The following is a 14,933-nucleotide window of genomic DNA, read 5'->3' on the forward strand; positions in this document are numbered from 1 at the left end:
TGTGGGGCCTTGGGCCTTCTTTTGGAAGTTCTGTGTCTTTCTGACCCAGCTGCAGTTTGTTAGGGAATTTTCAGATTGCAAAGGGCCAGGCCTTTCATATGAAAAAGCCTCTGTGCACAGCTTGGGTGGGGCGGGGTCTCAGGGAATCAACAGGGCGGAGCAAACAGCTATGGCAGATCCTCAGTCCTACCCTAAGAGGTCCCGAGTCTCAGTGTCCCGGTAATCGCTGCAAGCACCTCTGAGAGAAAGCCGCCCTCGAGCTCCAACCGATGCCAGACAGTCCAGTTTCTCCCTGTATGTGTCTGGGTCCCCAGAGACTCGCCCAGAACTGCAGTTCAGAGCAGTCGGGAGCTTGAGACTCCCTCCCGATTGAAAAAGACAACCGTGTCCTCAGTTGCCAGCCCTTTCTACGTGCGCCTCCGTACCTCTGCACTTTACTTCCGCACCTCCTCTGAGTCTCGGTATGCTTTTCTCTTTCCTTCTAGTTGCAGAATTTCCACTCAGCCAGCCTTCCTGTGGTTCTGGATGATGTCCGTTTTGTCTTTCAGTTGTAGTTTTGAAGTGGTTGTGAGAGGCAGCAATTTCCGGTGTTTACCTATGCCGCCATCTTGGTTTCTCTCGTGACAGTTTAATCTTACAATGATTCTGTGAAGTAGGCTCAACCAAATCTCAGAATGGATGAAAGATCTGACCAGCATTGCTATACTACCATGGAGAACTTGGTTCATTTTGGCCACTTCCACTCTGCCTGCAACGCATTAAACATTACCTGAGTACAGGAGGGCAGAGCTTTGGCAGGTGTAGGCATTTGATTACACTGCATCACCACAACCCTCTTCCCAGCTCTGGTCAAACAAGCCAGGCATGCCTCCTCCCCAGAGGTCACTGACTACCACAAATGCTCCACACTGCTGCACACCAGATGTTACAAACTTGCTTTTATTTTTTATTTTTTTAAATCTATGCATTGCTGTTAAAATCTTTTTGAAAATTTAAATCCAGTTTTTAAAAATCAAGATATTTCGTAGAAAAATCCAGGTTTCCAACTTTAGGAAAATCAGATCTGGCTTTTAAAAATGTCTGGAGGTAGTGGGTGGGGGTGGCCGGGGAGAGGTCAATGGGGGGAAAGGAGGCTTACGTAATACTTTAAAATAAAAAATTTAAATTAAAAAAAAAATGTCTGGAGGTGACCAGCATATTATGCCACAGTCACTACTCTGCCTGCATGGATCCTTTGTGAAGTTCATGTGACCGGCCTAGAATATCTTGAATTTGTATCCTTTACCCATGTAGACCGAATCTTATGAATACTGTGTCCCCTCCTTTGTGACCTTTTCACATGGATAGGGGTTACTCTGTTTGAATGTAACTTTGGGATGTTAGGAGACCTATGTGTAGATGAGAAAACAAGGGTTGGCCACGCCAGTCCTCTGATGGATCTAAGTCTATTTGCAGCTACTTCTCAAGGGTAAAGGTGAAAAGATTTATTCCAGCAAAGACTTCTGTTTGGTTCCTCCTTTCCATTGTTGCCTCTGTTCCATTCTGGCCCCTTTATTCATTAATTCATTCATTCAAGATTCAGAACATTTTAAAAATATCAATGAAGGTGCTGGGATAGTGGCCTCAAATTTTTAGAATTATTATTTTTTAAATCCTCATCCGAGGACCTGCTTAGAGAGACAAAGGGAGAGAGAAACATCAATCGATTGGTTGCCTTCCATATGCTCCCAGACTGGGGATCAAACCAACAATCCAGGCATGTGCCCTGACCAGGAATTGAACTGGCAATCTTTCGGTGCCCAATGCTCAACCGATTCAACCACTCCAACAGGGGCTCATTTTTAGAATTAGATGGAGAATTAAATCCCACTTGTGGGTATATACCCAAAGGAATTGAAAGCAGGATCTCAAGGATCCTACTCACAGCAGTATTATTCACAATAGTCAAAAGGTGGAAGCAACCTGTGTCGGTTGACAAATGAATAAATAAACAAAATGTGGTACATATGTACAATGGACTATTATTCAGCCTTAAAATGGAAGGAAATTCTGACACATGCTACAGCATGAATGAACCTTGAGGACATTATGCTCAGTGAAATACGGCAATCACAAAAAGACATACTGTATGATTTATCTTATATAAGGTACCTAGACTATTCAAATTCATAGAAACAGAAGTAGAATGGAGGTTGCCGGAGGCTGGGGTGAAGGAGAAATGGGGAGGTTTTTTTAATTATTTATTTTAGAGAGAATGAGAGGAAGGGAGAGGGATAGAGAGACAGAAACATTGATTGGCTGCCGCTTGCATGTCCCCCACTGGGGACCAAGCCCACAACCCCCACACGTGCCCTGGCTGAGAATAGAACTGGTGACCTCTTGGTTCATGGGTCGACACTCAACCACTGAGCCACACAGGCCGGGCAGGGAGTTGTTGTTTAATATATAGAGTTTTCAATTTTGCAAGATGAAAAAGTTCTGAAATAGTCAATAATATTGTAATGACTATGTATGGTGCCGGATGGGTATTGGATTTATTAAGTATCGTAAGTTATGTGGGTTTCTATTCACTGAGTTGTACACCTGAAGCTAATATATTGTATGTCAACTGTAATTTAAAAATAAAAATTATTTTAAAAAATAACTTTAAAAAATTTAAATGTTCTGGAGATCTGTTGCACAATAATGTGAACATACTTAACATAGTTCATTAGAACTATATACTTAAAAACAGTTAAAATGGTAATTTTTTAAACTTCAATTAAGACATAAAAATGTGCCCTGGCCAGGTGGCTCAGTTGGTTGGAGCATTGTCCATACACCAAAAGGCGTGGGTTCAATTCCTGGTCAGGGCACATACCTAGGTTTCAGGTTCAATCCCCAGGTGGGGTGCATACAAGAGGCAACTGATTGATGTTTCTCTCTCACATCAATTTTTCTCTCTTTCTCTCCCCCCCTTTCTCTCTCTCTACAATCAATAAAAACATATCCTCAGGTGAGGATTAAAATATATTTCATGTATACAAATGTAAGTAAATATATAAAAATACAAATGTATATGTGCATTATTGGGTGTAAGAAGGCCTGAATACTGCTCCAACACTGACCTGTGTGACCTTGGGCAAGGCACTCTTAGGAACTCGGGTCCTCTTTGCAAAATGGGAGGGTGGAAGAGGCGATAAAAAAAACCAGTGTCAGCGTCAGGCAGAGAGGTGACAGTGCTGGGTGAGTAACTGAGTGCCCTGCAAATATCAGACGGGGTCACCATCTCAAATTGTGGTTTCTGTGGTTACTCAGTAAATCTTAGATTAAAAAAAGAAAGAAAGGAAGGAAGGAAGAAAGGAAGGAAGGGAGAGGAGAGGAGAGGAGAGGAGAGGAGAGGAGAGGAGAGGAGAGGAGAAAGGAGAGGAGAGCCAAGGTCTGTCTGTGTTAGGTGCCAGAACCTTGCAGAGGGAAAAAACAAGAACTTGCCCTTGAACTGAGTACAGGCTAGTGAATAAAAAGAAAACGGAACTAGAAAAAAAAAACAAACACAAAAAACTTGCAATATAATGTGGTAAGGGTCAATCTAACATATGCTGGATTCAAATATACACAACTTAACTTCCCCATAAGAGGATGAAGGTTGGGTATATATAGTTTGGGTAAATCAAAGTTCTCAAATTAGTTAGCAGAACACAAGTTTAAAGCTTCAGACAATCTTTTACAGGTGTTTAGTACAAAAATGGGGGGATAAAGTGTGTGTGTGTAGTTTTGTCCACAGCCTTTTGCTTAGACCCATTTTTCTTATTGATATTTTAATTCAACAATTTCTTAATGTATTAATTTTCCAATAGAATGTAATTAAATCAATTCCTGTTTAACCAAAAGAAACCCAGAATAGTTAGAACAGAGAGCCAGCCCCTGCTGGCTGGAATGCAGACTGCAAGGAGCAAGCCCAGGAATGCTGGGATTAGTGGAGATCCATCCATATACTCTGTTTACATAATTATGCCTCCATAAATACCATGCACAGCCAAGTTATTTAGTCTTCTATAATTAAGCTTTCTTTCTTTTTCAGTTTATTAAAAAAATCAATTTTTTAGAATTATTAACAACAAATTGGTTTTTATTTGTTTAGTTTTCCATGTCCCTATAATGAATTTATTCTCCACTATCACCAAAAGTGTACATTTTTCCTCTATTCATCTCATTTTATTTCTTGGGGACATCCATTCTGGTGCCTTCTGTCCTCCTGCCCCAATCCTGACTGATCACTCTCTAAGCCAGGCCGTCTGTCACCCTAGGATTTCCCTTCGTCATCATCTTGGGGATTCTCTTCATTTCTCACCTATGTTGAATATCCTGTTTCTAGGACCACATGTCTTCCTGTTTCTTAGTTTATTCTCTCGTTTTGGTGCACCACATCCTCCAGTAGTTTCCTGAGAAAGGATAGATGGGTAGGAAGTAAAATTTTCAAGATTTCATATACTTTAAAAAAAAATAAGATTTCATACATCTGAAAATGTGCTTACTTTAGTGAATTCACAATTTTGGCTAATTCCTAAAATTATAGGTAATAATTTGAAAGCATTCCTCCACTGTCTTCCAGTATGGCTGAGGAGCATGGTACCACTCTGACCTTTGCTCCTTTTCATGTGACCTGCGTTTTCTCTCTGGAAGATTTTTAGTAACTTTCCTCTATGTACTCAATGATCTGAAATTCATTTGTTTTTCATCCATTATGTGGGCCTCTCATTCTGGAGATGATTTCAGTTCGGAGATCATTTCTTTTTTTCAAATGTTTTTATTGATTTCAAAGAGGAAGGGAGAGGGATAGAAACATCGATGAGAGAGAATCATTGATCAGCTAGTTCCTGCACACACATCCCTCGCCCCCCACTGGGGATCAAGTCCACAACCAGGGCATGTGCCCTGACCGGGAATCAAACCATGACCTCTTGGTTCATAGGTCAATGCTCAACCACTGAGCCACCGTGGCTGTGGCTGGGTCTAAGATTATTTCTTGAATTATTCCTTCAATGATGGCTTTCCCTCCAATTTTCTATTTCTCTAGAACTCTTCTTAGTTAAATGTTAGTCCTCCTAGGCTACCTCTAGCTTTAAAAAAATATTTTAATGCCTATTTTTCAGGGTGCTTTTTTTTTTAGGATATTTCTTTATCTTCCAACCCTTTAAAGTTAGTGGTTATCATATTTTATTTAAAAATTTTTTTTAGCCCTAGCTAGTTTGGCTCAGTGGATAGAGCATCAGCCTGCGGACTAAAGGGTCCTGGGTTCAATTCCAGTCAAGGGCACATGCCCGGGTTGGGGGCTCCATCCCCAATAGGGGGCATGCAGGAGGCAGCCAATCAATGATTCTCTCTCATCATTGATGTTTCTCTCCCTCTCCCTTCCTCTCAGAAATCAATAAAAATATATTAAAAAAATTTTTTTACACGAGCAATAGGATGGTGAAGGCCTGGGGCAGGGGATGCAGGCAGACTATACGGGGTCAAAAAAAGTGGAGGGGGGGGGGTGTCAGCCCTGGTTTGTGACACTTGATCAATTTCTGTGGTGTAAATACTCCCACCCTGGCCAATTTTGAGCTACTAATGTGATGTCACTAAATGCAGATTTGAGAAATGTACATAACTGATTCTCCCAGCTGGTACCAGGACACTAGCCAGCTTTAGTACACCACTCCAGAAAGGAACAAAAGTGATTAAGATGCTCTGTTCTACATCTTGATTGTTGGTGGTAGCATGGGTTTATACATTTGTCGAAATGTATCAAACTGTATCCTTACATGTTTGATACATTTTTTGAAGTATAACTTACATGCAATAAACAATTGATTATAATGTTTCAGATACAATATTAGCAACAACCAAAATGCCCAATAAAAGACTTGGTTATGTTAGTTTTACAGACTATGATGCATCCACTGAAACAATGCAGGAGATTTTTGCAAAATGCTTTGCTCTATTCTGTCAAAAAGGAAATTTTATTTTTTACCATGTGTTTGCCTATGCAAATTCTGTAGACCAATGGAGAATGTCTGACTTATTTTACAAATTGAGTTTTGTTCTTTGTATTTAAAAGTAGCAGATAGCAAGATGGTTGAGCCCAGATTCTGCAGCTGGACTGCCTGGTTAGGGTTCAAATCCCAGTTACTCCCCAGGGAGGTGACTGGAGCAACTAACCCAACCTCTTTGAACTTTAGCTTCTTGACTCTAAAAAGGGCACAAAAATAGTACCTATCTCATAGAGTTGTTGTGAGGATTGAGTTAATATATGTAAAGAGCTTAGAACAGTACAAAGAGTGTGAGCTTTACAAATAATAGCAATGATTTTCATGAGGCAATGATACTGTTTGGACAACAAAAATGCTCACTATGTGCTATGCATTCTAGGGGATACAGAATTTATAAGACAAGGCCTCTGACTTCCAGGAGCTATTGCAGTGGTTCTCATCTGCTGGGGGTGGAGTGATTTCTGTCACCAGGGAAAAATAGGCAAGGTCTGGAGACTTCTTTTTTTGATTAATCCTCACTGGGGGATATTTTTTCCATTGATTTTGAGAGAGAGTGGAAGGGACAGAGTGGGGGAGAGAAAAACATCAATGTGAGAGACACACTGATTGGTTGCCTCCCACACATGCCTTGATTGAAAATCAAACCTGAGACCCTCCTGTGCTTGGGCTGATGCTTTACCACTGACCCACACCAGCCAGGGTGATCTGGAGACATTTTTTTTATTGTCAGGAGAGGGGTTTGCTACTGGCATCTAGTGGGTAGAAGCCAGGGATGTTGCTAAAAAGAATCCTGCAATGTACAAGACAGGCCCCAAAAACAAATTATTTGGTCCAAAATATCAATAGCACCAAGGTTGAGAACCCCTGAGTTATAGTCTATGGGGATAAAAGATGTGTGTGCACACAAATGTGAAATAACAGAAAAAATATATATTAGTATCTGTCCCCAGTTCCTAGCACAGAGCTCCTAAAACCCTTACAGTTTCCTAAGTGGTAAGAACACTAGGAGCCTCTCTCGATCTAATATTTGGTGTGTTTTTTTGTTTGTTTTGTTTTTAAATTTCAGAGAGGAAGAGAAAAACATCGATGATGAGAGAAAATCATTGATTGGCTGCCTCCTGCATGCCCCCTACTAGGGACCAAGCCCACAGCTTGGGCATGTGCCCTTGACTGGAATTGAACCCGGGACCCTTCAGTCCGCAAGCTGACACTCTACCCACTGAGCCAAACAGGCGAGGGTTAATATTTGGTCTTTGACTCCATCGCTGACACAGGGCTCCTAAAACCCTGTACATTCCATATAAGAGCATGAGGAGCATGTTCTGTTCTGAGGCGACTTGTACATTCCATATAATAAGAGCATGAGGAGCATGTTCTGTTCTGAGGCGACTTCGGGTGGTAGTGGATGTGGGCTGGTCACCAGCAAGACCGAACCATAGTTAGAAGCTGAAATTTTCGGCCTGCCGCATCCAGCTTCTCTAGAGAGAGGAGAGGGCCTGGAAAATGAGTTAATAACTGATCATGCCTACAAGAGGAAGCACCCATAAAAATTCCAATAGCAGGGAGTTCGGGGAGCTTCCCGTGGATGAACACAGCCATGAGCTGGGAGGATGGTGCACCCCAACTTCACAGGGACAGAAGCTACTGTGCTAGGGACCGCGCCAGATCTCACCCTCAGTAACTCTTCACCTGGCTGTTCATCTGTATCTTTTATATCTTTAATAACCTGGTAAATGTAGGTAACTGCTTCCCTGAGTTCTGTGAGCCGCGGTAGCAGAACCCAAGGAAGGGGTCAAAGGGACATCTCATTTGTAGCCAAGTCAGACAGAGGTTGTGGGTAACCTGGGGGCCCACTACTTGTGATGGGCATCTGAAGTGGGGGGCAGTCTCAGGGGACTGAGCCCTCAACCTGTGGAATCTGAGGCTATTTCCAGGTAGTGTCAGAATTGAGTAAAATTTGGACACCCACCTGGGGTCAGAGTATTGTTTGATGGGGGAAAACCCCACACATTCTGGTGTCAGAGGTGTTGTGAGTGTAGAAGGTGTGAGAATAATGGAGACATACAAGAAGAGCTGGGTTTTCCCCAAAATGACAAAACAGATAATGGAAACTGAGTACGTATTCAGTTAAATAAAGAAAAAGAGAACTGAAATAGAGAAGAGCCCTGGCCTGAATAGAGGATTCCCTGCTACACCTGGCCGGGAAAAGAGGCCTTCGGGAGCTTTGGGTTTGGTGACCCAGTGGGCATACTTCAATAATTTTCCCATTTTAGCTTATTCTATTGGCACTTTTTTAAAAAAGGTTAAGCCAAAGTTAAAAGGCTTTTTTCTGCATTGCTCTGTGTGAAATGCCTTCCAGAGCCAGTTCAAATGTTTAGTTCATCCTATTTTTAATGCAACCGGATAGAGTTGAACCAATTTAAAATTCTTAAAAGTACATTTTGAGGAGGGATGACAAAAATGTTACAAGGTAATACGTTGGTTTTCATTTAAATTTGAACTTTGTTGGGAAAAATATACCAATTACTTTAATGGTGGATATAATTTGGCATTACAGGTGATTTCTGCTTAACTCTTGATGCTTTTCAAAACTTTGCCAGTGAGAAGCATGTATTACTTTGATAATCATAAAAAGAACAAAGAGAGAGGATAAAAGAGGACTGAATAAATGAAAGGAGAAAGTGGCTCAGGTGCCTGGTCTGTCTCCAAGCTCTTCGGTAAACACGGGAGGGGCAGCAGTAAGACGCATTAAAAAATTTGCTCCACCTCCCTCACCTCTCTCAGAGGCCCTGCTAGCTTAGAATTCAGGAAGCTTTTATCTCTATATTCTGACATTATCCCACCCTTCCTTCTATCTGTGCTCCCATACTGAGTCCCTTTCTGCTTTGGGGAGGAGGATACAATAGAAAGAATCATCACCTGAGTTCAGAAAATCGTTCATAGAGGTTTGGTTGTGCCGGTGCTGCGGGGTCCTGGCCCTTACATCCTTCTTCAAACATTCTCCCTATCCCTTTTCCTGGATTAAAAAATAATAATAATAATTAAACATTTCTTCTGATCAAGTAATAACTACCTGTTTATTGATCATTCCCATGTCATATTTGAAATGCCCTAGAGGGTGAGGGAAACAGTAAGTTATTATAGTTTAATGAGCAAATTAACAAGAGTACTCTAAAAAAAATTTTTTTATTGATTTCAGAGAGAGAAAGGGAAAGGGAGAGATAGAAACATCAATGATGAGAGAGAATCACTGATTGGCTGCCTCCTGCACACCCCTCCCCCTGGGGATCGAGCCCACAACCCGGGCATGTGCCCTGACTGGAAATCGAACCGTGATCACCTGATTCATAGGTTGACACTCAACCACTGAGCCACACTGGCCAGGCAAGAGTACATTCTTGAAGACAGAGGACAAGGAGGAAACTCCAGGCAGGGGATATGATCTGGCTGGACTGACTGGACCACAGGTACAAGTGGAACACTGGGAAAGAGGGCGAAGTTATAAAGTGCCTTCAACAAAGCTAGATGGTCACTTCTCACTGGTCATGAGGACATGCTGCAAGCTTAGTTATATATACTTCTTCCATTTAACAAATATGTGAGCACCTACTATGTGTGAGGCACAATTTTAAGCACCAAATAACACAGACAAGATCCTTGCTCTCATGGAACTTGCATTCTAGTGGCTATGGGGAGACAGCAAAAAAAAAAAGAAAAAAGATAATTTCAAGTATTGAGAGATGCTCTGCAGATAATCAACTAGGGTCCTGTCATGGAGTAGCTGTGGGAAGTACCTTAGATAGGTTGGTCAGGAAAGGCCTTACAAAGTGACATCTGAATCTGAGATAGAATAATGGGGAGAAACAGCAAATACCAACGTCCTCAGACTCACAAATCATGGAGTGTCCAAGGAATAGAAAGGCTAGAGCTTAGTGAGCAAAGGGAAAAGACAGGGAAAATTAGAGAATTCTTTTACAATAATGGTCTTTCTGCTTATGGGAGTTGAAGACGAAGAGCATTCTGTGAATTTCTCTCTTGCACTCAGTCCTCCAAATGTCATATTCACCCCCATTCTTCCTAATCACGAATGAGGCCAAGGAGGTCAGCCTTGCTCAGGAAGAAAGAGCCTCAGGTTTAGTTTTCCCCCCCTGGAGGGGCGTGGGCGGAGACATCACCCTGGGAGGGGAAACGCAGCTGATCTCTTGAATTCACTAATTCACTTGCTTAACATACTGGGAGCACCTCCTGGCACAAGACACTTGCACCAAGCACCTCAGAGAGGCTCCCGGTTTTGCTCAGGCAACCCGTTTCACAGATCCAGATCCAAAAGGTTAAGGAACTTGCTCAGGATCATACAACAGGAAGTAGCAGAGTAAGAGTGAAACTCAGTTTTTCTCTTTCTTAATTACATAATTTTTTGTTCACCAGACATGAATATTCCAGACATTCAAAAAGTTAGAGAACAACATATCAAAATCCATGTACTCCATAGAGAGGTTAAGAAATGCAATTTGAGCCCATCTGGTGTGGCTCAGTGGTTGAGTGTCAACCTATGAACCAGGAGGTCACAGTTCGATTCCCCATCAGGGCACAGGCCCGGGTGGTGGGCTCAATCCCCAGAATGGGGCATGAAGGAGGAAGCCGATCAATGATTCTCTCATCATTGATGTTTCTATCTCCCTCTCCCTTCCTCCCTGAAATCAATAAAAATATATTAAAAAAAAAAAAAAAGAAATACAACTTGAAGCCTCCTATGTACCTCTCCTCACTCTGCTAAACAATGGTCTCTGATTCCTTCCACTTGGGAGATACTGCAAATAGCATCCTAATAGGTACCAGTGCACTTCCCTCTTCTTCCAGTCACTGAGTTCAATTAACTCTGATATCTATTTCCACTATTCTTCCTACCCTTCTCCTTTCTACAAGAATCATTTCTGATCTGGATTATTACAATGGCCTCCTAACTGGTCTCCCTGCATCTACTCTTCCCCCTTCCCAGGCTAATCTTCATATTACAACCACTATCCTTTCTTTAAAATATATTTTTATTGATTTCAGGGAGGGAGAGGGAGAGATAGAAACATCAATGATGAGAATCATTGATTGGCTGCCTCCTGCACGCCCCTACATATGCCCTTGACAGGAATCAAACCTGGGACCCTTCAGTCCATAGGCCGACGCTCTATCGACTGAGCCAAACCGGCTAGGGCCGTGGTTGGCAAACTGCGGCTCGTGAGCCATATGCGGCTCTTTGGCCCCTTGAGTGTGGCTCTTCCACAAAATACCACGTGCGGGTGCGCACGTTACAGTGTGATTGAAACCTCGTGGCCCATGCGCAGAAGTCGGTATTTTGTGGAAGAGCCACACTCAAGGGGCCAAAGAGCCGCATGTGGCTCTCGAGCCGCAGTTTGCCAACCACTGGGCCGATAGGGCAACCACTATCCTTCTTAAAACCTTTCAACAGCTGCTCTTTGCTCTTAGGATATAGACAAAATCACTTGAGTGGCATGCAAGGTTTCACGTGGCCTTTTCCCTATTCAACACTCTAGCTTTATCTCAACCCCTTGTTCTCTGTTTTAGGGGCCCCGCCTTCTTGCAGTTCTTTATAATCTCCAAGCACTCTCCTACCTCGGCCTTTGTACATACTGTTCCTTTCTGCTCCACCTGAATAACTCTCTTCCCTTTCTCAGCTAAGTTTTTCTTGAGTCCCCTGACTGTAGCATTCCTTGGTATCTGTCACTTTGACATTTATTTGTGAGATTAGCTTCTCTAATCAGCCAGGGACCAAGAACTACTTGCTTAGTCCAAAATACATGCTAAATAGATAATAGTCAATGTGTATGTAACATATAGAACATGCCAGGCTGTGTTCTTAGCACTTAACATCTATTAACTCACATAAGAACTCCCAGAAGCCTTTTGAGGTAGGTAAATTATCATTTTATATATAAGCAAACTAAGTCACACAAGCTGGGAAGTGGCAGAGATGGTATGCCCATGGAAAAAGGAGCGAATCTAGATATTTATGTAAATTTTGTTTGGTCCCTCTTCTTAGAGGAAAATGTTTTACGCAGTACCATACGTTAAAAAAGTACTAGGAACTTTAATTGTTTAATTGTTTTTGTAAATAAAAATGTTATAATTATTGAAAAACGACACCTAAAGTGCATTATGATGATTTAAATAACGTGCAGTTTGCCCGAAAACGTGCGGTCCCTGGCGTATGTCTTAGAGATTTCTATGTGGTACGAAAGGTGTTAAAACCTTTCAACAGCTGCTCTTTGCTCTTAGGATATAGACAAAATCACTTGAGTGGCATGCAAGGTTTCACGTGGCCTTTTCCCTATTCAACACTCTAGCTTTATCTCAACCCCTTGTTCTCTGTTTTAGGGGCCCCGCCTTCTTGCAGTTCCTTATAATCTCCAAGCACTCTCCTACCTCGGCCTTTGTACATACTGTTCCTTTCTGCTCCACCTGAATAACTCTCTTCCCTTTCTCAGCTAAGTTTTTCTTGAGTCCCCTGACTGTAGCATTCCTTGGTATCTGTCACTTTGACATTTATTTGTGAGATTAGCTTCTCTAATCAGCCAGGGACCAAGAACTACTTGCTTAGTCCAAAATACATGCTAAATAGATAATAGTCAATGTGTATGTAACATATAGAACATGCCAGGCTGTGTTCTTAGCACTTAACATCTATTAACTCACATAAGAACTCCCAGAAGCCTTTTGAGGTAGGTAAATTATCATTTTATATATAAGCAAACTAAGTCACACAAGCTGGGAAGTGGCAGAGATGGGCTAGGATGAACCCAGGTAGTCAGTTTCTAGAGTGTGTGCACTCACTCACTGTGGTGCCTCCCTAGCACCTGCTGAATGCAGGAGTGAGTGATTTAGACAGGGACTGGACAGCAGCATCAGTAACGTCAATTGAACTAAAATTATTTCTCTCGGATCTTATGTTTGACTGGCACTTTGCTGCAAAACATTTATCTCCCCACCATATTATTCCAGCTACTTTACAAATCCATTTGCCTTCACTGGTATTATCACGACTGATGTTGAGCAGAGGGGGTGGCTCGGCAAACCGCGGCGAGGGGTGCAGGAGAAAGTTGTCTTGGAGACAAAATTGTGGATCATTTGGCGTCTGGGTAATCTACATAAGGCCAATTCAAAGATTTTCATGGGCGTCACCTCCCTAAACCTTCACTGATTACTAACAAAGTTACACACACAGGGTAGTTCTTCCTCAATTAACAGATGAAGCAAAAGGCTGGGGTTAGAACTGCTAAGGCTAAGCCATCGGAAATCAACTAGTCACAGCACGGGGTGAGGAAGGTGATCCACAGTTCTGCTTCAGAACGGCAATGATTATCTCTAGCAGAGAAAGAACTTTTCTTCCTCTTTTAATGATTAAAGGTAGCTGGCCCACCTTTCCTAATTATAAGATGGAACCTCAGTGAGGACAGAGTTCCTCCTAGTTTCCCTACTGAGTATGGCCAGCGTAGGGCAATTATTCCACAAGTTCAAGCTCATGGTCAAGAGTTCTATAAACTGCCTGCATCCAATTAACCCTAGAGCAATATGGTGAAAATGTAACAATTCAGACAATTCTTCACGTGCAGCCCATGTAACAATATCAGGGGAAGTTAAAAAAAAAAACAACCAAAACTGCACATTTCCTTTATGTGCATTTTACTATGGAAGGCTTTCACTATTAGTTCCTTCCAGAGCTTAGAACTAAAAAAAAAAAAAAAAAAAAAAAAAAAAAGGCTAAGAACCACGATGCTTTACACCTGTACACGATTCTTTCTGCACCTTCACAGGATGAAACATTTCTATTCCTTTAAGTACCTGGTACATGTGGGTGGAGATCTAAGAGGAATTCGAATACCCACCCCATGTGAGTTAGAGCTTGTAACAGCACCGGCCTCAAATCCTATAAATAGGTCTAAGGGAAGTGATGATTAGTATTCACCTCCTCGAAGGGGGAAGCTGAGTGCAAGGCCAAGGGCAGTCCGGAGCGCTGGAGTCCAGTCCCGAGCAGGCCACTAACCAGCTGTGTAACCTTGCACCGGTTGCATACCCTCTCTGGGCTTCCGTTTCCACATCTGCAAACTGGAAGTTGAACCGCGTGGTCTCCAAGGTCCTGCCCTGCCGCGCGAGCCCGCTGCCAAGTAGTCCCAGCCATTAAAGCAGCTTCCTGTGGGCGCGGTGCAAGGCTTTAACGCGCCCCCCCACCCCCCCAATCCCCGGCTCAAGCCCGCGAAACCCTCAACACGCCCCTTCGAGGGACGGCGCTTCCCCAACCGCAGCCCGGACACGGCTCCGCCCCTTCCCGGGGGCGTCCCATCCTGCCCCGCGCCGGGCTCCTGAAGCGGCGGGGCACCTCCCGCCTTTCCGAGGCCCCGACCCCGAACTCTTCTCCCCAATTCTCCCGGGCGCCCTGGCCTATCAACGTCTAGTACCCCAGCCAATCATGCGGGCCCGGAGTCTTGCCTGAGGTCCCCTCTCCTCTCAGCGCTCAGCCGGTCTGAGACCGAGGCCTTTACCAAGCCCGCCCAATCAGCACCCAGCTAGCTCCTGCCCTCGGCCAATCCACGCACCCCATTCCGCTGCCCGCCCAACCAACCCGGGACTTGAAACCAGCGGGCGAATGGATGCCGGGCGGCCCTTCAACGCAGACGGCCTGGCCAATAGGGGGCGCCGCATGGCCACGGCGGCAGCCAATCGACGCGGAGCGCGGTGCCGCCGCGGAGAGGTCCGGCCCGAATATCCCTCCGCCTTCCTCCCTCCCTCCCTCCATCTCGCTCCCTGCGAGCCGCCGTTCACTGACTGCCTCCCTTCCTTCTTTCTCCCTCCGCCACCCGAGCACCAGCCGCGCTCTGAGCTGCCCCCGGGGTCCCTCCCCCGCCGCCA

The 14,933-nt window shown here is 43.7% G+C and overlaps 1 long non-coding RNA gene across 5 annotated transcripts in view; it reads right to left on the minus strand.

The window, feature by feature from the left end:
- The window catches only part of LOC102253351, a 21,495-nt gene extending 6,568 nt beyond the window's left edge, over positions 1–14,927 (minus strand). For 2 of the 5 annotated variants that reach the window (XR_001361242.1, XR_001361243.1), the window contains exons 1-4: positions 14,483–14,927; positions 13,993–14,217; positions 8,934–9,030; positions 4,331–4,421 (exon numbers count right to left, since the gene is read on the minus strand). This is a non-coding gene — a long non-coding RNA (uncharacterized LOC102253351). Of the gene's footprint in view, positions 1–4,100; positions 4,422–8,933; positions 9,031–9,354; positions 9,496–13,992; positions 14,218–14,482 lie in introns of those variants that run through there. The other 3 variants (XR_313336.2, XR_001361240.1, XR_001361241.1) reach the window with 3 other exon arrangements.
- Between the last annotated feature and the right edge of the window lie 6 nt (positions 14,928–14,933).

This window comes from Myotis brandtii, unplaced genomic scaffold, assembly GCF_000412655.1.
Source record: "Myotis brandtii unplaced genomic scaffold, ASM41265v1 scaffold157, whole genome shotgun sequence".
In the NCBI taxonomy this organism is placed as follows: Eukaryota; Metazoa; Chordata; class Mammalia; order Chiroptera; family Vespertilionidae; genus Myotis; species Myotis brandtii.